This window comes from Sciurus carolinensis, chromosome 3, assembly GCF_902686445.1.
Source record: "Sciurus carolinensis chromosome 3, mSciCar1.2, whole genome shotgun sequence".
Classification (NCBI taxonomy): domain Eukaryota; kingdom Metazoa; phylum Chordata; class Mammalia; order Rodentia; family Sciuridae; genus Sciurus; species Sciurus carolinensis.
In genome coordinates, this window is record NC_062215.1 from 63314794 (window position 1) to 63338923 (window position 24130).

At 34.4% G+C, this 24130-nt stretch overlaps 1 protein-coding gene and 1 non-coding gene across 5 annotated transcripts in view; both read right to left on the reverse strand.

Annotated features, from left to right (window-relative positions):
* Nsrp1 (nuclear speckle splicing regulatory protein 1) overlaps window positions 1–24130 on the reverse strand; it is a 49044-nt gene that overhangs the window by 18914 nt on the left and 6000 nt on the right. The window contains exon 1 of one of the 4 annotated variants that reach the window (XM_047546462.1): window positions 12427–12518. The exons of the other annotated variants lie outside the window; for them this stretch is intronic. The gene's annotated coding sequence lies outside the window, so the exon portion shown is untranslated. Of the gene's footprint in view, window positions 1–12426; window positions 12519–24130 lie in introns of those variants that run through there. 4 annotated transcript variants of the gene reach the window in all.
* On the reverse strand, window positions 7011–7199 carry LOC124981591 (U2 spliceosomal RNA). Its single transcript, XR_007108093.1, has one exon. It is a non-coding gene; the product is annotated as a U2 spliceosomal RNA (small nuclear RNA).

Sequence of the window (24130 nt, forward strand, 5' to 3'; positions counted from 1 at the left end):
TACTGATAACATGAAATAAGCAGTTTTAAAAGAAGAAATAATCTGAAATAACGTGGATGGAAAATAGAATTAAAATATTAAAAGATGGGGAAATAAATGGATGGATATGGCTGAAAAATGTTTTAGTGAGGCAGAATATTAGGCTAAGAAAATGTCCGAAACACTTAAAGCACATAATGTTTCAGGTTTGCCACATAAAGGCCCTCTTTGAAAATGCTCATTAAGGGAAGTAAACCCAGCAAGAATGATATTATGAGACATATGAAAGATAAATACATAATTTAATAAAATCTATTATCTTTAAATATGAACAAAAACATAACCACAATAACTCAGAACCAAAAATTTAAGAGGACTATACAGCAAAACTTTCCAAAATGACAATGTTCTAAATCTTTATAGCCTAAGACCTGTTACCTGTGACTACTGTGTACATAAAATGTGGGTGTTGGTGTGACTAAGGAACTAACTTTAAAACCTTATTTACAAACAGTTAGTGGTACAGGAGCCATATTTTGCCAAAATCTTATCTAGATGATATGAACACAGTGACAAGGTCAGGGATGCAGAAGCAAAAGAAGAAAAAGAAAACCCAAAATGGCCAGAGTATGTCTTGGTACTTGAAACCAGGTAATGATATATAAAAAAATATAACAAAAGGGGCTGGGGAAACGTCTCAGTGGTAGAGGATGTGCCCTGCACACGTGAGCAATATGGCAAAACAACAATAAAAGGATCTGAATACATACATGTAATCTGGACTTGTTTGGGCTAATGACCAAAATTTTAACTAAATGAACTAATTTTAACTTGAAATTTATCAATTTCAAATTATAAAAACAATATATTTAATCTATTAAATAGAAGGAAAAAAAGAGAAGGTAAAAACAAAAATAAAGCAGACTCTGAGACTAAATTTTTAAAAGATCCAGAAATCAGAGATCTATAGGGTAAAGAAATGTTGACAATAAATTGGTGGGGGAAAAGTCTGAAGGGCAATGTGAATAAAAAATTTCAAAGTAATTATAAAATGAGAAAAGGTAGAATTAAAAGGAACAAATATGAAGGACCAAGTAGGGTGTTATACACCAAAGAAAGAACAGATCAAGAAGAAATGCCAGTTATAAACATTTATGCTTCAAACAAAATAGCTTTCAAAGAAAGCAAGCAACACCAAGACAAGTTAAGGGAGAAATGACTGTCTATTCAACAAATGGTGCCAGAATAACTACATATCCATATGTAAAAGAATGAAGTTGAGCCCTTACCTCATACCATATACAAAAAACTCAAAATGATCAGAATCTAAACATTAAGAGTTGAAACTAAAAAATTCACTGGCAAGCAGGGTGTGATGGTTTGTGCCTGTAATCCCTGTGACTTGGAAATCTGAGGCAGGAGGATCACGAGTTCAAAACCAGCTTCAACTTGGTGAGACACTTTCTCAAAATAAAAAAAAAAAGGGGGCTGGGAATGTGACTTAGTGGTTAAGTGACTCTGGATTTAATCCCTGGTACCAAAACAAAACAAAACAAAACAAAAAATCCATCAAACTCATTGGCCCAGTGCAGTGATGCACATCTATAATTCCAATGACTTAGGAGGCTAAAACAGGAGGATCTTAATTTCAAAGCCAATCTCAGCAAGACCCTCAGCAACTTAGTGAGACCTGATTTTGAAATAAAAAATTAAAAGGACTGAGGATGTAGCTCATTGGTAAAGCAGCCCTGGGTTCAATCCTCAGTACATGAAAACTCACAGAAGAAAACATAAAAATAAATCTGTGTGACCTGGAATTAGACACTACATGACAAAATTTGTGGAGCTAAAACCAAAGCACAAACAATAAAACAGATAAATTAGTTTTCATCAAAACAGTTGTTTCAAGGGACATTATCAAGATAGTGAAAAACAATTGACAGAATGAGAAAATATTATCAAACATATCTTTTGGGGGACATATATCCAGAATAATTTCTACAATTGAACAATATAAAGACAAACCAATTTAAAAAATGGACAAAGGAACTGAACAGATATTTTTTCAAAGGTATACAAATAGCCAAAAAGCACATGAAAAGATGTTCTGCTCAACATCAGTAGTCACCAGAAAAACATAATTCAAAATGAGATACTACTTTATCCCCAATTAAATAGCTAAAATTTTTAAAAAGTAACAAATATTAATGAGGACATGCAGACACTGGAGTTTTGATAAGATGCAGATAGAACTGTAAAATGGTACAGTCACTTTGGAAAAGTCTGGTATACTTCAAAAGGCTAAACACAATTATATGACTAGTCCACTCCTAGCTATTCAAGAAAATTAAAAACATAAATCTGCAGAAAAACCCATACTTGTATGTTCATAGTAACATTATTCATTATGGAAACAACTCACCTGTCCCCCAACTCCTGAATGTATACAAAATATGGTTATGTATATCCATAACAAAGACTATTATTTAACCATAAAAAGGCTGAACAATAAATGATAAATGCAACCATATGGATGAACCCTGAAAAAAATGTGAAGACATATTTGTGGTACAAATGTGTTTTTGTGCTGTAAGAAGTCATCAATTATGTGACTCCATTTATTTTGCAATGTACAGAATAAGCAAATCTACAGCAACAGAAAATTGATTAGTGATTACCAGAGGATATGGGGAGAACTAGAAAAGGGATTGTTAATGGTCAGGTTTCTTTCTAGGTGATCAAAATATTCTAAAAGTAGACAGTAATATATGGTTCTCTCTGATTATACTAAAAACCATTTAATTTTATGATAAGTGAATTTTATCTCAATATGGTTGTTATAAAAACATATGTATAAAAAAGCAACAACTCTTAGACATAAAGGTACATCAATAATTTTGGATAGCAATTTAAATTTACTCATCTTTTGTTATGGTTCAGATATGAGGTGCCCCCCCCCCAAAGCTTATGTATGAGGCAATACAAAAGGATTTAGAGGTGAAATGATTGGGCTGAGTCTTAACATAATCAGTGGGTTAATTTACTGATTGGGATTAATTAGATGGTAACAATAGGTAGACAGGAGGACATGTCTTGGGTTTAAATCTTGTCCTTCTTGAGCTGCGTGTTCTCTCTGCTTTTTGGTGGTCATGTCTCAAGATGCTCTCCTGTTACACTCTTCCACCATGATGTTCTGCCTTACTTTGAGCTCCAAGGAATGGAGTCAGCCTTTTATGGACTGAGACCTCTGAAACTATGAGTCCCCAAATAAACTTTTCCTCCTAAAACTGTTTTTGTCAAGTCTTTGGTCACAGCAGCAAAAAAGCTGACTAAAACATCTTTGAAACTAAGAAATGAAGAATAAAAATACCATACAGGGGTTGGGGAGATAGCTCAACTGGTAGAGTGCTTGCCTTGCAAGCACAAGGCCCTGAGTTCGATCCCCAGTACCACAAAAAAAAACATACAAACAGGCATGGTGGCACAGGTCTATAATTCCAGCTATGAAGGCTGAAGCAGGAGGACTGCAAGTTCAAAGCCAGCCAAGTAATTTAGTGAGATCTTGTCTCAAAATAAAAAAATAAAATTAAAATAAAAAGGGCTTGTGTTGTAGCTCAGAGATAAAGTGCACTTTAGTTCAATCTCAAGTACTGCAAAATAATTAATTAATCAATTCTTTAAAAAAAAAAAAAAAAAGTCTGTGACTATACAGCTCAGTGATAAGAGCATCTGCATGGCAAACACAATGCCCTGTTTTCTCTCTCCACTACCAGAAAAGAACAAAACAAAACAAAAAATCATACAAACTTATGTTCTTTGGTCCTAACACAATAAAACTAGGAATCTGTAACAACAAAACAGCAACAAATATATCTATAAAAAACACAATCAAATACTTACGCTTGAAACTAAATGCTATACCTTTAAATCTTCAGGTTAAAGAAAAAAAATCAGAAAAATTACAAAATATCTATGAAACTATAAAAATGAAAATAGTAAAACTTGTGAGATACAACTAAAAGAGTATTCAAAAATTTAAAAAATTTATGCATGTTTATAGAAAAGTACCTTTAAAAGTGAAGGGTCATGGAAATTAATATTCTTGCAAGATAGCCCCCAAAGAAAAATGGAGAGGTGAGGCTCAGGAGGAGGGAGGGGAAACTAGACAAGGACAACCTCCCAGCAGATCCTTTCTTGGCAGGCAGATACTGAATGCCCGGCCCTAAACTTTGACCTTCACCTATGGCAAATTAGCCCTACCCTATAAAACTCAGACTCCTTCTTGTAAAGCGGGGGAGGGGGCAGTTCCATACCTACAAAATGGGCCCTCCCATGTCTGATCAATGGACTTCGCTGTAGAATAAAGGAAAGCTTGCTGATCCGAGGTTTGCTTCTCATCTCCTGCCTCTCATTTGTGAGCCATGAGCTTGCAAAAAAGGCAACTCAAAAGTTGGAAAGGATCTATAGACTAACCCAAATAAACACAAAGGAAACAAAGATAAAGAACTTGATCAAACACAAATTAAATCAACAAAAGACAAAAAGATCAAAAGCTGGCTGAGTGTAGTACATGCCTGTAATCCCAGTGATTCAGGAAGCTGAAGCAGGATTCCAAGTTCAAGGTCAGTCTCAGCAATTTAGTAAGACCCTAAACAACTTAGTGAAACCCTGTCTCAAAATTTTAAAATAAATAAATAAAAAAAGGCTGGGGATGTGGCTCAGAAGTTGAGTACCTTTAGGCTAGCTCCCTGCAACAACAGTAAGATCAAAAGTTGGTTCTTCGAAAAGACTGATAAACAAACTTCTGACAAAATTAATCAAGGAAAGTAATTCGTGATAATAGATAAAAGATTTTTAAAATACTATAATCATCAATTTTGTTAAAAAATCTGAAAACCTAGGCAGAATGGATAAATTTTCTTAAAATTGGTTAAAGAACTTGCATAAACCAAAAAGACATCCTCTCCCACAGAGGATGGAAACTTTTAGGGAAACCCTGACTGAAGGGTTATGGAAAATAATATTCCTAAAAGACAGCTCCCCAAGAAAAATGGAGGGACAATATGGCTCAGGAGGGAGGGGAAATTGGCCAAACATTAAACCTCTGGCAGCGTACCCTTTCTTAATAACAATGGGCCCTAAACTTAGAACTTCTCCCATAGCAAATTAGCCCTAAACGGAGGCACAGCAAATACTAAAACTCTAGGAAACAATGGATCTCAGAATAAGAACAATGAGTTTCAACCTTTTTACAACCACCCTCCTAAGTTAAAGTTTTAAACTGTACAACCAGCCCTGATGGTCAAAACTGCACGTACACAGCTTCCAATGATTACATCATTGTACCCTACATTGTAACTGGTGGCCACTTTCCCATCTAGAAAGTGGGTCCCAATGGTGCCCAAGTACGTGAAGAATAAAGGCTTCTCTGAATCCTTCGCGGTCTGCCTTCCCTCCTTTTGCGCTTACACCGACAGTTTTGCAGGCTTAATTCTACTAAATTTTCAAGGAGCAAAATAATCCCTATTTTCTGTAAATTGTTACAAATAATAGAAAACAAAAGGGAAAACACCTACTCTTTTCTTTTTCTTTTAACTGGGCATTGAACCCAGGGGTGTTTTACCACTGAGCTACATTCCCAGTCATTTTTTTTTTTTTTTTTTTTTTTGAGATAGGATCTCACTAAGGTGCTTAGGGCTTCACTAAATTGCTGAGGCTGGACTCAAATTTGAAATCCTCCTGCCTCAGTCTGCTGAGCTGCTAGGTTTATAGGCGTGCGCCACCATGCCAACACCTAGTTTATGAGGTTAATATTTTGACTTCAAACTGAATAGGAATAAGAAGAGAATGATAACTATTCGGTTTTTAAAAATTCTATATTTGCCTATTTGGCATCCATTCATCACAGGCCCAATAATATTAACTATATTTTCTTATTTTCTGTATACCTGAGGCCCTGGCATTTGTGGCTTTAAGACTGGTAAAGACAACTCTCAGGGCTAGCCCAGGAGTATACCTTTCACATGTAAATTAACCAACCCAGAAACCATTCTATGAACCACTTCCTCTAGGTTTTTAAATTCAGGAAGCAAAATTCCTCTGCCCTAATTACCTAGAGCCAGGTATCAAACAACTAGTAGCTACTCTGAACTCCTAGACTCATTGACAATACTCAAATTTGCAAATCCTACAGTTTCCTCTGCCCTGTCCCATCTTTCCATGGAAAACATAATTTTAAAACTGTGAGAAAACTATGAACAGAAGAAAATTTCCTTAACTTATTAACAAACCTATATACCAAAAGTCAACAGCAAACACCAAAATTAATGAAAAAACTTCAAAAACATTCCATTTTGGAGACAAAACAGGATGCCCATTAAGGTTTTTTTTCAATATTACTTGAGGACTTCACTAATCAATGGTAAAAAAAGAGGTAAAAATATTAGAAGAGATGAAGATAAACTGTTACAGTAAATGCAATTAGAAAAACTGAGATACAGAATCAACTTTAAAAAAGAAAAATCAGTTGTATTCTACACAAGAACAGTCAACCAGAATTTATACTTGAAAATAAGATATCAGGGCTGAGGATATAGCTCAGTTGGTAGAGTGCTTACTGCACATGCACAAGGCCCTGGGTTCAATCCCTAGCACCACAAAAAGAAAATAAGGTATCATTCACAATAGTTATAAAAATATTAAGTTCTAGGAACTAACCTACAGATAAAACATGAAACCTTAAAGAGGCAAAAAATTCTTATAAAAAATTATAAATGGAGAAAACTATCGCATGTGATATTTTTATTACCTTTTTAAAAATTTCTTTTTATGTGGTGCTGAGAACCCAGTGCCTCACACCTGCTAGGCAAGCACTCTACCACTGAGCTACAACCCTGGTCCCCACTTGTGGATTCTTAAAATATTAATCTAATGGAATAAATCCAAGGCAATTCCAATACAAATTTTAGGTGTTTTTTTTTTTTTTTTTTAAACTTTTTAGCAGTTTATTTTTGTTTCTTTCATTAACTATGTTTTATTCCCCTACTCCTGGGAATACTGCAATACCAGGTCAATGCATGGAGTAGACAGAGATAGCTCTTATTCCATCTCCTATTTCCAAAAATCCATTTAATATATTGTTCTCAGAGAGAGGAAGCATCAGATATTAAACTGAAGAACAGACACTATACATGATTTTCGCCAAAAGGCTGAGAAGTGATTAGAAGCTTTATTTTTTAAGAAATTTCTAAACTGACTCTAAAATGTCTATGTAATACAAACAGTTCAATCAAATTTGAAAACAAATATAGTAAGGGACTCACCCAACTAGATAAGAGCTACTACTAAGCAGTAATTTTAAAAACTGGTATTGGTACAGCAACATATAACCAAAAAAAAAAGTGTGACATCAGATTCATGGATATATGGGAAAAAGATGACCCACAAACAAGTAGGAAAAGTATGTACTAGGAAAACTAATTTATTCTAAAAATAGTGAGTCCCTACCTCACAAACTATATGAAAATGAACTACACATGGATGAAAGGCTTATATATGAAAGTTATTTTAAACCTAATAGTGAAACAATGTTACAGACATACTCTATGATCCAGAAATCCCACTTTTGGATATATATTGTCAAAGAAAATCTTGCAGAGATTTACAATGGGACATGCATGAGAATGTGCACATATATCAAAACATCTTAATATGTTTAGAAGAGCCAGGTGCTCTTCCCAGTCACTTCAGAGGCTGAGATTGGAGGACTGATAGTTCAAAGTCAACCTCAGCAAAAGCAAGGCACTAAGCAACTCAGTGAGATCCTGTCTCTAAATAAAATACAAAAAGGGCCAGAGATGTGGCTCAGTGGTCCAGTGTCCCTGAGTTCAATACCTGGTACCCAAATAAATAAATAAAATGAGTTTGTACAAGCTAATGATTTGTGTTTTTTGTTTTGGTACCAGGGATTGAACTCAGGGGAGCTTAACCACTGAAACACATCCCCCAGCCCTTTTTGAGATAGGGTCTTGCCAAGTTGCTTAGGGCCTTGCTAAATTGCTGAGGCTGCCTTGAATTTGCAATCCGCCTGCCTCAGTCTTCCAAGACACTGAGATTATAGGTATGTACTACCACTCCTGTCTTACAAGATAATGATTTGAAAATGTCTTGAAATGAAAAGTATGACCAGCATCTCTCTGCACATTTCAGAAGTTTACCATATGAATAATAGTTCTTTCCTTTATTAAAGCAATACCACAATTTCAGAAAGAAGACAGGTATTTCTATATAGACATATAGGACAGCGTGTATATGTGCACACACGTGTATATAAATGTCATGAAGGATGCAGTTCTGAAATAATAATCTTACCTTTTTGTGTGATAACTTCTCTGAGATGAAGACAGCAAAAAGTGGAAGCAGCATAAAGGGGATATACAAAAAGCAATTTTGTATTGCTCATAAGGAAGAGAGTATAGTTCTCTAGTACTCACATATAGTGTAAGACACTGAAGGAAGAAAAAATGATTCGGCATAGTTTCAATAACCTACATTACATCAGCCAAAAACTGATAGGAAAATGCTTTCTAAGCTTGAGCAAAATTATATGTATTAGAATTAATGTTATTCTTCCAATTATTCTTTTAATTCACCAATAAAAGAAAAACTCATCAGTTTATTTCAGTTAGAAACACACACTTAATTTCAAAAGGAATACTGACCATGTTGGCAACAACTAGCACACTTAGAATGAAGAATCAAAGGTTTTGTAATCCTCCCTACACAACCCAAATTTTAATGAAATACACTTGGTAATGTCCCCCCCCATTCTCACCACCAAAAAAAAGGAAAGAAAAAAAAAAAAAAGCACTAGTTTGGCACGTTTAATCACAATGACAAAGTCAGGTGTGCAGCATCCCGAGTATAGACTTTATTAAAGTTCAGTTATAAATATACAATCTCTTGACACAGAAGATGTAGTTCTTGCAGATAAAAACCCAGAGGCAGGAAATGAATCTCCTCCCAAATACTGCTTCTTATCTTTAAAGTAACCTTAAATTATTACTAAAGTAATAAAGTAATTTTGTTTCAGAAAGTGATCTGATCTATTTTATTTTGAGCTTTTGATATATCCAAGAGTGAGATGGGGGATTATTGCATTTTGTCTGGCTACACACACTAAAGCACAACATGAAAATAAAGACTTAAAAAAAATAATTTATGTATGTATGCATGTATGTATGTAGTGCTGAGGATCGAAGCCAGTGCCTCATATGTGCTAGACAAGCACTCTACCACTAAGCCACAACCCCAGCCCCAAATAAAGACTTAAAAATGATTTTTATGGTAAAATTGGAAAAGGCAATATCAAAGCCCATCAGAAGATGAAAATGTGTATTGTTTTGGAAAAATAGAAAACTGATTTACTACTTAGTACAACTGGAAGTAAAGCTTTTACTATCTTCTAATTAGAAAGTTTCTGTAACATAGAATAAGTAAAAAGGGCACAATGAGATTGTATATAAACTGGATAAAATCATAAATCAAAAATAATTATGGATATTATTGCTTATTTATGTAATTTTTCTAATATAATGATTCCTACCTAATGGCCACAACCCAAGTTGGAAACCCAAGATTCTATTAAAAGGTCACAAAAAGGTCAGGCTAACAAACATGACTATCAAATACAGAGTGGGATGGAGACAGCACAGGAAACTTTCAGACAACTAATGATTGATGATGGTAATTACTATACACAGAGAAGATATCATTATTATTATCAGAGCAATACAGGTGCCATTTATTGCACTTCTACTTTGTATCATGCACTATACTAGAAACTGAAGATATATTTATTTTTAATTTTTTTTAAAATGAATTTTAAGTAGCTGGGTATGGAGGTGCACACCAGTAAATTCAGCAACTTGGAAGGATGAAGCAAGAGGATCATGAGTTCAGTGCCAGCCTTAATAACTTAGTGAGACCCTGTCTCAAATTAAAAAGGGGAGGTGGCTCAGTAATTAAGCGCCCCTGGGCTCAATTCTCAGTACAAAAAACAAAACAAAACTTTAAGTAGATAACATTAGAGTTTTTGTTTTTTCAGGGTTTTTTGTTTGTTTTTTAATATGGGAACTAAGACTAATAAGATTAAACAACTTGCCCAAGATATTAAATTAGGAAAGCAATACAAAATTCTGGTTCAAGCTGACAAATTAACACATGCTATAGCTTCTTTCTTCCTAATCTAAACCTTGAAATGATAGATAAATTCATAATTATGCTCGAAAACATGAAGGGGTACCCTCAGTGAACTGGAAACCCAAAGAAGATGGAAAGCAAGAAATCAAAGTATCCACAGAGGATTAGTGATAGTAAAGGTAGGAATGGTTTCTAAGGTACATGTTCAGGCTTAAGTGAAGACAAAGAAGAAAGATTAATTGGGCATTTCCACAATAACAGGAGCATGGCAGACATGGATCATTACATATTGCCTTTTTAGAAGAAGGCAAGTAACAGATTTAGTTTCTGCCCTTTGTTGAAAACAGTGAACCCAGGGGTGTGAATAAGAAAAATGCCTCAGGGGCCGGGGTTATAGCTGGGCTGTAAGCACTTGCCTAGCAGGTGTGAGGCACTAGGTTTGAACCTCAGCACTACATAAAAATAAATAAATAAGTATATTTTTAAAAAAAGGAAAGAAAAATGCCTCATATGATAGGTTTGGGGACACCCAATAACCAGAAATTTGTTTAGGGAGCAGTATTACATTAACCAATAACAAATTACAAGACTTTCCTGTAAGTATGCAGTAGTAACAAATAGAGCTGGTCCCAAAATCTTCAAGGATTTGTTAAGACCAGCAAAATGTGAGCTGGAAACTCAGTAACTGGAAGAACTCACACCTTGGAGATAACATTTTATTGAGATAATACTTAAAGACAGAATTTTGTATCCATAAAAAAGTCTTTTAAGAGCTTTAAAAAGATTATAATTAAAGTAAATTCAAACTGAACAAGAGATAAATTCTCCCAGAACGCACTGAACAAAGAAAAAAAAAAAAAAAAAATGAAAACACACACAGGTGCTATTCTTATCAGCCATAAATGTTTAGGAAATCTAACAATTTTAAATGATTCCAAGCATTTGAGCTAATAAGTAGATTAGATGCATAATCTCCAGCAAATTTTTAAACTCTACCTGCCCATTTCCTCAATTGTAAAACAAGGTTAAGACATTGTATTTCACTGATTTAAGGGCTGGAGGTATAGCTCAGTGGTACAGCACTTGCCTAGAATGGGTCCAATCCCCAGCACTTCCAAAACCAAAACCTACCAAACAAAAACTCCAGCATCTTTCGCCATTTCTGAAACATGCATTTTTCACATTTAATCTCTCAGAAATCAATGATATCTCCAAAAAATATCTGTCACCCAAAAGGCAATAATGATGTACTAAAATACAGGAAAACATTCCATGGACATAAAACATCAGTATAAAAACATCATAGATTTGATAAAATATTTGTCAAAATATGATAAATTAAGATGATTACAAGATAATCCACATAAAATCTGTAGAGCAATGCCTAATATACAGCAAGTACTCAATAAACATGTTTTTCTTATTTTGTCCTACCATACATCAAAACACGTTCTAATGCTAGAGCAAATGAAGTAATACAGCACTGGAAGGATTAGAAAGAGTAATCAATGAAGTAAGAGTAGTCCAAAGAAACTGACCCACATGGAAATTTAATATGCAATAAATGAGCCATTTTATGTCGGTGGGGAAAGCACAGACTGATAGCTCTCAATCCTGTATTGCTGTATATCCCTTTTAAAAGAGGTATTTGTTAATGCCCCGTAACTACAATGAAGTAAAACCCACTGTTATTATAGATCTTCTACATATAATTTTAAAAACTACATATACAAATACAATAGAAGATTATAAGCTGCCAAATGCTTCCACTTTTATGCAGAATCACTATAATCACCAATAATGCTATAAATAAAAATGCTGAGTGCAGAATTGGTGACCGGAAAAAAAAAAAATAGAAGTGAGACTAATGACAACGGTAAATTTTCTTATTGGTGATCAACTCCTGGTAAAATTCTGAACAAAACAAGACATAATCCTTCCTCAATCTACAAGACAGGGAAATTAGGGGGAAATTTAACATACGTTTTATCATGAAAAAATATTACTTTTTAAAAAAGTATTTAAAAAATTTTTTTATTAAAAATTTCATTTAATAAAAATAAAACATACAAAATATACCGTATTGTGTGTAAAAAGAATTTAGGTCTTAGGTTCATAAAATTATAAGCAGCTTTTCATCTATATGCACATTCAGAGAGATTTCAATTATATGAATGGGGGGCATTAGATGCAGAATATCTACTAGCATCCCTGGTCAACTAAAAAACTGTGCCAACAGCATCCTACCTTTAGTATTTGTGATAAGCAAAAGTCATTCCACAAATTTCTTAATGTCCTTTGGATGTAGTATCAAGTCCTTTGGAAACTCTTGGGATAGACTTTAAAAAACAAAACAAACAAAAACCAAATTCTGACCAACTGATGAAAATCAAATACAGTTCAATCACCTTAAAAATATTTTTAAGTAACTGGAAGGCAGATTTGTGTAATTTTGCATAATAAAAAACACGTTTCCAGAAAACTTTTGTGTTCCTTTTCCAACTAATAAACAAGATTGACTTTGAAGTCTGTCTGATCTTTGCCAGTTGCCCAACTAGTTCTTTTTCTATTTCTTCTGAAATTCATTCTTTGAAACTCTTAAAATTCCACTATGAACAAACTGACCCTCAAAGGAAGCATAATACAATGTTTATAAGCACAGACTCTGGAATCAGGCAGATCTGGACTCAAAATCTATGTCTACAATTTTAGTGCTGTGTATGATATGGCCCAATTAATTCCTTAATACCTTAGTTTCCTTAACTGTAAAATTTCTCCTTTTCCACTAGCTTCTTCCCTTTTAGTCTAAACATACACAAAACAACTCTATCCTAAGACAACAACAAAAAGGAAAATTCCAGCAATTCTACCATTCTTTCTTTATTATGGGCGGGGTGGGGTACCAGGGACTGAACTGAGGGGTGCTTAATCACTGGGCCACCTCTCCTGCTCTTTTTATTTATTTATTATTTTACTTTGAGACAGGGTCTCGCTAAGTTGCCTACCACTACCTTTATTTCTTAAACTAGTATTTCATCTCCTCCTCTCCCATTTCTGTAAAATTTTCAAAATGTGACCATTAATAAAATCCACAAGTTAATGATCACATAATTAAATAAAAGGGAAGATTATAGGGCTAAAGAAACACTGGGCCTAAAGTAATACCAATAGAACTATTAAGTAAATTAGAAACAAGACAGAACTGAAATACCAAAGGTTTAAGATAATAATGTTTAACAGAGAAAAAAAATAAACACATTAATTTCCCAAATATCTCTCCTTTAATCCTGCTCTACTTTTTTCATGGACCTTGTGATCTTTCACATTAACACATTATTTATTACTTATGTTAATTATTTATCACTTTTCCTTCCTCCAATGGAATATAAGCTCCACACAGGCAGTGGCTTTTGTTGTATTTCACTGGCACAGAGAAGGGGATCAATAAATAACTGCTGAGAGCTGGAAGAGATGGCACATTTCTGTTATCACAAATACCTGAGACACTGAGAGAGGAGGATTGTTAATTTGACCCAGTCTCAAAGTAAATAAGAAGAGGTGGTGATACAGCTCAGTGGTAGAACACCTGTGTTCAATCCCTAAGCATCACTGAATACCAGTTGAATGAAAGAATGAATAAACGCATAAGGATACAGGAAGACAAAAATGATCCTCCAAAAAGATAATCCAGCAAACAGACCACAGAAAGTATTCCAATATAATAATTTCTATGAAGTTAAGGAAAAACTAAATAGTTAGATAAAAAAATGACAATGTATTCCAGGAAAAAGTAATTCAAAATCTGTCTGCATCAAAACATCATATTTAACTTAAGGATACAAAGAAAATACATACTCTAGTTGCCTAAGTCAGGAAGTGGAATAAAAGAAACTATTTTCATTTCCTCAAAAAAATACTCACGCCAAAGAAAATGACTAACAACTACAAGGTTTTTAAAATAAACTGTTATTCTAGATATGCTGCACCCTTCAAGTAGGTATTTAAATGATAAAAGCAACAGACAAGCATTCTTTAACAAATGAAAACTGAGAAAATAATGTCCTATAAGCACATGTTGGAAAACTATGAAATTAAGCCCAAGACCTCAGAAACGAAAAGGCAAAAGGACCAGTGGAGTGAATCAAATTAAATTAAAGTCAATATTATAGTAATGCAAGGATAATTCCAGAAAATTAATGTAAATTATCACAATAAATGCTAAAAACCATTAATACTCATTTTGATTTTTAAAATTCTTAGCAAACTAGAAATTGTAGCAAAAAACTTACAGCAAATATATTTAATTATGAAACTTTATAAGCAACTACCATTAAAGGAACATGACAAGAATGTTTCTATCACTGCTCTACTTATCTCTGTACTATAATTTCCAGTCAATGCAATATAATATACACCTAAAATAGGCACAAAGAAAGAAACAGGAGATATAAAGAACTGAAAAAAGGGCTGGGGAGATAGCTCAGCTGGTAGAGTGCTTGCCTCGCAAGCACAAGGCCCTGAGTTCGATCCCCAGTACCGCAAAAAAAAAAAAAAAAGAACTGAAAAAAGACAAAAATACCTTATTTGCAGAATAAAAAAAAAAAAAAAACAAAGTATTAGAACTATATAGATACTAGAATTAACACAATAAAAAATATTCAAATACATCGATAATAATAAACTAGAAAATTCCCTCATACAATAGCAACAAAAGTCATGAGTATATATAAGTAAAACTAAAAAAAGTTATGTGTTGTGTTATTTTTATGGCAAAAATTGCAAAATTGTACCAAAGAGTATTTAAAACATCTTAACAAAGAAACCATCCCTATAAATGGAAACACTGAATTATTATTGAAAGGTATAAATTACCTCCAAAATTAATCTATAAATTCAGTGAAATTCCAATTAAAACACCAGAGTTTTCCATGATGAAACTGAAAGTGACTCTAAATTTCACTTACTTAGTAGCTGGGTGTGGTGGAGAATGCCTACAATCCCAGTAACTTGGGAAGCCAAGTCAGGAGAATCACAAGTTCAAAGCTAGACTCAGAAACTTAGCAAGGCCCTTACCAACCCAGCAAGACCCTGTCTCCCAAAAAACAAACAAACAAATAAACAAACCCACAAAATTTTTAAAATTCACTTACATTACCCAAGGCAATCTTGACTGAACCCAGAGACACTGTTCCACTGAGCTACATCCCCAGTCCTTTATTTTTTGAGATGGTCTCAATTAAGTTGTGAAGCCGGCCTTGAATTTGCAATCCTCCTGCCTCAGTCTTCAGGGTAGCTGGAATTACAGGTGTGTACCACCCTGCATGGCTGACTCAAGGCAATTTTAAAGATAAGGCACTACAGTGAAGAGGTTGAGAGAAAACAAGTCCACGGATGGCTTTGTAGTTTAAAGTTAAGAATTCTGGTCGTGAGTTGGGTATGTAGCTCAATGATAGAGCCCTTTCCTACCTAGAATGTGTGAGGCCCTATGTGAGATCCTGAATTCAAACCCCTGCAAAAAAAAAAAAAATTTTTTTTTTGTTTATCCTAATAATATCAGGAAGTCAATAGTGATTTTTAAAACCAACAAGATCATTTGGAAGTATGCAAAAAGGCATAATAAAGGCTTAAAGACAACCTGAAAAATCACTGAAAATGGCAGAGAATGGATTGCTGAAAAATCTCTTTCCATAAAAGCAACAAAAACACTAGCAAAAAAATGTTAGATCTAACTTTTTAGAACTCTGGAAATTAACCAGGGGCTTACAGTAGTCCAGGGGGTATTTATTCAAGAAAACCCAGTTGAACCTCAGTAAGAACAGTGAAGTTTCTGGCGTTTTAACTTGCTCTAGTCCCATCATTCCTCCACCCCACTTAGTGTCATGGTAGCCTAAAATATGTCATCATGAGGAAAACCAGCAGTTTGGCAACCACAGAGGGGCAAGTGAAGAGTTAGAGCTCCTTCAAAATCCCATGCCTGTCTGGTGGTTCCCCAGATGTTACCAACTATGTTACCAACTTGTTCCCAAGGCTAACTGACTTGACTTCATATTCATCAGTGCCAAATAGCTTTTTTTCTGAATGTCTGTCAAAAAGGAAGACAACTGGGCTGGGGTTGTGGCTCAGTGGTAGAGTGCTTGCCTCATATGTGTGAGACACTGGGCTCGATTCTCTGCACTGCATATAAATAAGTGAATTTTTAAAAGTACATAACTAAAAAATATTTTAAAAATTTAGGGGCTGGCGATGTGGCTCAGTTGTAAAGCACTTGCCTAGTATGTGTGAGGCACTGGGTTTGATTCTCACCACCACATAAAAAATGAATAAGTAAAATGAAGGTATATTAAAAAAAAAAAAAAAAAAAAAAAAACATTAAAAAAAAAAAAAAAAAGCTTAAAAAACAACCGCTAAGGATACAGCTCAGTGTAGGGCTCATATGTAGCATGCATAAAGTCCTGGGTTTGATCCCCAGCACCAAAACAAACAACATAGACAAGGGTTGCTTGAGGTTGTGGGAAACAGTTACAGGAGTTGTGCAAACTACAGGTTTCTTAAAAGCTGGGGACTAGGTTGTCAATAGGGGTCTTTAAAAACTCCAAAACACTCCTGGGAATCTTGATTGTCACATGCATACACAGCCAATGAATATGACCAGTAAAGACCTGAGAAGATCTTACCTTCTCATGAGTGACCTTGAGGATCTGCCAGAAGTGAAGGCTAAGGCAGACTTGTAAACTGCAGGGCTGAGTATTGAAGGAATGCTACAACATATGTATTGTTTATCCACTGGCAAAGGCCAGGAAACTTATTAATTCCATGTGTTTAAGGAAATCTGTCAAATCATTAGATGACCACTAACAGAGCAAAGACCTCAATGGCTGCATGCAAAAAAGAACACAGACTTTGCAGATTAGTTTTTAAAAAGTTACTAAACAAAATCAGGCTATAAATATAGTTCAGTGACAAAAGTGTGTGATTTGCATGTACAAGGCCCTGGGTTTGATCCCCAGTGGTAGAGCACTTGCGTAGCACATGTGAAACATTGGGTTCGATCCTCAGCACCACATGAAAATAAATAAAAGGTACTATGTCCATCTACAACAAAAAAAAAACCAAAAAAACAAAACAACAACAAAAAACACTGCTAAAAAAAAAAAAAAAAAAAGTCAACAAACCCTGAGTACAGGAGAGAATTTTCCAGAGTTGTCACATTACATCATTTTATTTTATTTTATTTTTTTGGGTAGGGGGAGGTGGTGCTGGGGATTGAGCTAATGGACATTTGACCACTGAGTCACATCCCCAGCCCTATTTGCATTTTAAAGAGACAGGGTCTCACTGAGTTACTTAGCACCTTACTTTTGCTGAGGTTGGCTTTGAACTCCAAACCTCCTGCCTCAGCCTCCTGAGCCGCTGGGATTACAGGCCTACAATACCACCGCACCTGACAATTTACAATGTTCAAATTAAAAAAAAAAGTATGAAACTCCCAATGAACAAGAACGGAATGTGTTCAAAGAGCTGAAGAAAACCATGATGGAAGAACTAAAGAAAACAATGTTTCATCAAACAGAATACCAAGAGAGACATCAATCATAAAAAACAAAAACACAAAATTCTGGAGTTGAAAAGTACAAGGCATTCTATTTCACAACAAAAGATTTAAAAAAAAAAAAAAAAAATCTGACCACATTGTCAATGAGGGTCAATTTGGCCAAAAGCATATCGATATAATCAAGACTCAAAGCAACTTTTCAATCTAAAAGGACCCAAGATTAATATCATTTCCTTTTTGGGAAAGAATAAGAATTCCTTCCTCATCCCATCTTCACATTCTGGGTTCTCTCAGCTACTTCTATAATGCTGTTATCCTACTGAGAGAAAAAAAATAAGAGGAAAAGAATTCTCTTGCCATCTCTCCCACTCATAAAATAATTTTGTCATTTAGTGCATCCCTTTCTTTCCTCTTGCTTTTTCATTCCTAGACAGCAGGTTAAAGGATAAATTTTTTTAAGCAAAACTTCACAATTACTTTAAATCCTTCACTGCTTAGGCTGCTATTTAGATTTATTCAGCATCATGAACTCAGTAGGAATTCAATTCGATAGCATGAGTAAAGTTCAAAAATTCTTAGCCATCATTATAACCTAAATTTCCTGACATATTCACAAATAATATGCTTTGTCACGTCTATGTAAAGTTGTCATTTTATTTGAACTATACCAGACTACTCAAAAAAATAGGAAATTTGATTATAACCGATGAAAAACCACAACTAAAACACTTTATTCAGATGTATTATAATGTTCAGATAGATTAAAATTTAAACTTTTTCTTACCAATTAGCCAGCCAACAGGCTTCCAGCTAAAATAAAATTAGTTTTTCATTTGGAAAAACATACCTATGAAGATGGCTTTCTTGATTTTTGCTTTTGGTGGTAGTGGGGATTGAACCCAGGAGACTTTATCACTGAGCTATCTCCGCAGACCTTTTTTATTCTTTTTCTTTGAGACAGGGCCTTGATAAATTACTGAGGCTGCCCTTGACCCTGTGATCCTTCTGCCTCAACCAAGTTACTGGCATTACAGTAGTATACTACCATGTCCTAGCTCAAGAAATATTCCAAAGATTGGAATTAAAGTGGAGAAAGATTAAGAAAGTATGTTGTAAAATCCGATAACTTGTTAACTTACGAAAAATACAATTATGGTTATCTTTTTCAAAGCAATCATTCTTCAAAATTATAAGCATAAAATTATAAACAAATTTTTTTTTTTTTTGGGTGCTGGGGATCGAACCCAGGGCCTTGTGCTTGCAAGGCAAGCACTCTACCGACAGAGCTATTTTCCCAGCCCCTACAAACAAATTTGAAAAACAAAACTCATACTATCATTCAAAAGAAAACCATTTTCATTTACTATTTTCTACTTACCTATGCATAGTTTTGTACAACTACCTATGTTCAATATTGCATTCTGCTTATTCCATTTTGTTTTTAAATAGTTACCAACATTCTTAGTATGCTCTGTTAAGTAAATATATTATTCTCCCTTTTATTTTAATATGATTTAGAAACTAAATCCCCATACTGAAAATCCTTCATCAGAATTTTTCCTTAAAAAATAAATTGGAGCCAGGTGCAGTGGTACAGACCTATAATCCATGTTGAGGCAGGAGGCTCCCAAGTTCAAGACCAGCCTGGGCAACTTAGTGAAATCCTGTTTCAAAATAAAACTTAAAAAAGACTTGGGGATGGTAGAACACTGGTCTACCAAGTGCAAGCGTCTGGATTCAACCCTTAGTACCAAAACAAATAAATAAAAAATAACAATGATGACAATTTGGGAAATAAAGTATGTAAAAGTAACTGTTCATAGTTTACTATTATCCTCACATTTTGTTTTTGTTTTGGGACAGGGTCTCACTAAGTTGCCTAGGTTGGTGTTAAATTCCTGAACTCAAGAGATCCTCTTATTTCATCTTCCTGAGTATGCTGGAACTATAGGCATATACCACTATAACCGGTTACTTATGACAAAATTTTGTTATTTCATGATGAATTTAATAGCTGTACCTAACAGCTGATATCTGCACATACTTTTACTTAGCCACGCTTTCACTGTTAAAGTTGGACTGACTTAAAATTTTGCAATCTTAAAGCACTGTGAGATACTTCTGAGTATGTATAAATTCTTATATAGATTTCAAAATCTTGCCATTATTTAAAAAAATGTGCTATTGTATAAAATGTAAAAAGTTTTGTCCTAGTTTACATTTCTTAGAAACAGTAAGATTAAATATTTTTAATGTTCAACTGGGCATGGTGACACATACCTGTAGTTTCAGATACTTGGTGGCTTAAGGCAGGAAGATTACAAATTTGAGGCCAGCCCAGACAACTTAGACTGTCTCAAAATAAAGTGAAAAGGGCTGGGGATGTAGTTCAGTGGTAGAGCACTTGCCCAGCATAGGCCCTGCATTTAATCACCAGTACAGAAAAAGAATATTGGGGGTCGGGGGCAGTGCTGGCATTGTGGTTCAGTGGTAAAGCGCATAAGGCACAGGGTTCCAACCTCAGCACCACATAAAAATAAAATAAAGGTATTGTGTCCACCTACAACCAAAAAATAAATAAATAAATAAAAGAATATGCGGGGACTGTAGTGTTATTCTTCTAGTATTTAGTGCTTTACAACTTATGAAAATGCTAAAGGAATATACTACAGCTTCTGAGTAAATTTATACATGATTTATATATGTGTGTGCATAAATATATACACATAAATACACATAAAACTAAGTTCATAAATTTTAGCTATCCTGTTTAACTTTATACTCTCTCTTAAAGAGGTCAGTTTTCTCTTTCTGGAAGCAATAATTTTCAGGTGGTGACACATCATACCTTTACATAGAACATGAATTATTTTGTATAACTGGACCTCAAAAAGTATGCCTAGAAATAAGCATTTCAAATGGCAGGATTAAAAGGAAAATGCATTATGCTCAGCAAAATAAACAAGCATTTATCATGTAAAAAACATCAAAAACAAAGTTCCATGTTTAATCTCTCACCCAACACCTAACTATAGTTGTCACTAATTACCTCATAAAACTTGTAAATTATCTTTTGTCACAAGTACTTTTGAGAATAATCATATAGACCAGGGTTCAGCAAATTATAGGCTATTGGACAAATTAAACCCACCCATTTTTTTGTTGTTGGTTTGTGTGTGTGTGTGTGTGTGTGTGTCTGTCTGTCTGTCTGTTAGAGGGGACTGAACCCAAGGGCCCTGTACCTCTGAACTACACTCCTGGTCCTTTATTTTTTGAGACAGGGTCTCACAAGTTGCTAAAATTGGCCTTGAACTTGTGATTCTCCAGCCCGACTCTGGAGTGGCTGGCTCTGTCTCTGGGCTGTGCCCTGCTCCACCTGTTTTTATAAATAAAATTTTATTAGAACATAGTTTTTACTCATTTTCAATGTTTACATGTTATCTAATGGCTGTTTCACATTGACAGCAAAGTTGAGTAGTTGCCAGTTAATCCTGGAACATTTATCATTATCCAAAATGTTCAGGATTAGACATATTTTGAATTTCTCATATTTTTCAGATTTTGGAAAACCTGCATATACATGAGACCCAAGTCTAAATACAAAATTCACTTATGATTCGTATATGACTTACACACATGGCCTGAAGTTAATTTTATACAGAACTTTTAGAGTACCTGTCTTTCGACTGTAATCCTGCACACGAATTAAGGCATGGAACTGTCACTGACAGCATTATGTGGACACTCAAAAAGTTTCAGATTTTAGAGCATTTTGAATTTCAGATATTCAGATTAAGGATGTTCAACCTATGTATCTGGCTCTATAAAATAAACACAATTAAACCACCTGAGTAAATAACTTTATTGATTCTTAGAAGACAGTCTAGACGTCCAGATACTCTACTATGGTAAAAAAACATGTATGCAAAGAACTTTTAACACAAAATTTAAAATGCTAAGAGATATAAGAAAGGTAAAGAGTGTCAGAGAAAGGAAAAAATTATTTTTAGTGGGAAAAAATGGAAGCTTACAGAAAACTTTGCGTCAGGTTTTGAAGGATGGCTATAATTTGGACGTACAGAGTTGCAGAGAAGACTTATGCTGTGAAGAAACGCAGACCTGACAAAAATTACCACCAGATGGTATACTTTGCATGGAGAAACAGAAGAACATGCTAGTAAGTATTTAAGGGCTAAAGCATTAAATACAATTAAGTTAAGGAGCTGGGAAATAACAGTGATTAGAAGTGTTTTAGGAAGATCAATCAGACAATAATATTTAAAATGAATTTGAGAAATAACAAGGAAACCATTTATAAAGCTATTAAAATTGATCCAAGAGAAAATAAAGGTGATAATCATGGGACTGGAAAAGGACAGAAAGACTGGAATAAGCACATTAGTATGGCAGCAAAACCACTCAAACGTTTATGTTCACATAGAAGCACTGGAATATTCTTTCTTATTCAGTTGGGGGAAAAAAACTTTAATTTCCCTTGCCTTTGAACAAAGTGATAATTATTTTTAATTAGTTCTGATAATTTTAAAGAGAAATACTTAAATAATTAAAACTACCATTTTCCCCCTTCCCATTTCCAACTAACTCTGAATATATGCACTTAATGAAACAATTCATGTGCTAGGGCCCCCTCTGCTGGACCACTGGAGATGGAAGTGTGATCTTAAATTTGGTATCTTAAATGTTTCTGCTGAATTGATGAAAACAACAATAGTTTGCTTCACAGCAGTTCCTTTCCAGGTGTATCAAATGTTTCCCTTAGGAGGGAAACCATAAAGAAACTCTCTACATTTTCCAAAGCACCCATAACTTTATTGTTGCATAAATTATTGGTTAGTCATAAAAAAAAGATTTCAACATATATTCAAACCACACAGTATTTAAACATAACTAAGAAATTTACTTCTCAGCATGAGAATAAGCTGGAATTGATTAAATTGATTTTTAAAAAATATTTTTCAGTTATCGATGGACCTTTATTTATTTATATGCACTGCTGAGAATTGAACCCAGTGCCTCACACATACTAGCAAGCACTCTACCACTGAGCTACAATCCCAGTCCCCAAACTGATTTTTTTATAGGAAAGTAAAATATGTAAAAAAAAAAAAAAAGTTTCATAGTCAGTTCATTAAGAATTAAGCTCCCTGTTGGCTGGCTTCTGACTAGGCTCCACCAATGGAAGCCAAAGATAATATACCAGAGAGTAGGAAAATGCCAGAGTATTTTTTCCTATTGTTCTACCCAAAACTCGAATCTCCCTATTAGCTTCATTTCTTTCTAAATAAGCCTAGTTCCCATCTGGTAACCTTGGTCCTGGGCCTCCAACACCCATCACCTACCTGCATCCCTCCATTTACCACTTCTTGCTTCTTCCCATTGCTAATCCCTGGACTGCCTCATCATCTTCTATTTGGCATCTCTACTCTTCTATCACCTATATAACACAGTCTCAGCATTAAAGTTCCTCTGTGGGAGGGAAGAAGAAAGTTAGAACAAATGGCCTAGGTCGTTCTTTTTGACTAGCATACCCCAGCGTTCAGTTACCATCATCTCATTTCTCAAGGGAAAAGAAACAGTAATAACATGAGTAAATTTTTAGACTGTGTAAACCTGTTCTCAAACTGAGGCACACTATAATTTGTATTACACAGTATACCAGATTAAGTTAATGTAAAACTACAGAATAAGCATGTCCCATCTTTCTGTCATATCCTTGGTGATTTAAAAAATTATTTGTATATTAAAATGAACCATATAGTTGCCAGACAATTTAATGGGTAGCAGTCATTTCAACAAATGATGCTGGGACAATTGGATATTCACATTTAAGACTGAAACTGGAACCCTACTTTATACCACATACAAAAACTAACTCAAAATGAATCAAAGACCTAACGTTAAGAGCTAACACTACAAAAACTATAGAAGAAAACATAGGTGGGGCCGGGGATCTGGCTCAGTTGGTAGAGTGCCTGCCTTGCAAGCACAAGGCCCTGGGTTCAATCCCCAGCACCGTTAAAAAAAAAAAAAAAAAAAAAAAAACATAGGTGTAAATCTTTCAATCGGGCAAAGGTTTCTTAGATGCGACACTAAAGCACTAGCAAGCAAAAGAAGGGATAAATTGGACTTATTCAAAATTTAAATTTTGTCCTTCAAAGTACATTACCAAGAAAGTGAAAAGACAGCCCACAAAATGGAAGCATATATATTTGCAAATCATGTATTTAATAAGGTACTTGAGTCTAGAATATATAAAGATCTCTTTATAAGAGGTCAACTCAAAATGACAACTCAATTTAAGAACAGGTAAATGATATGAACATTTTTTTACTTTTAAAATTTTTAAAATTTTTAGTTGTAGATGGACACAATACCTTT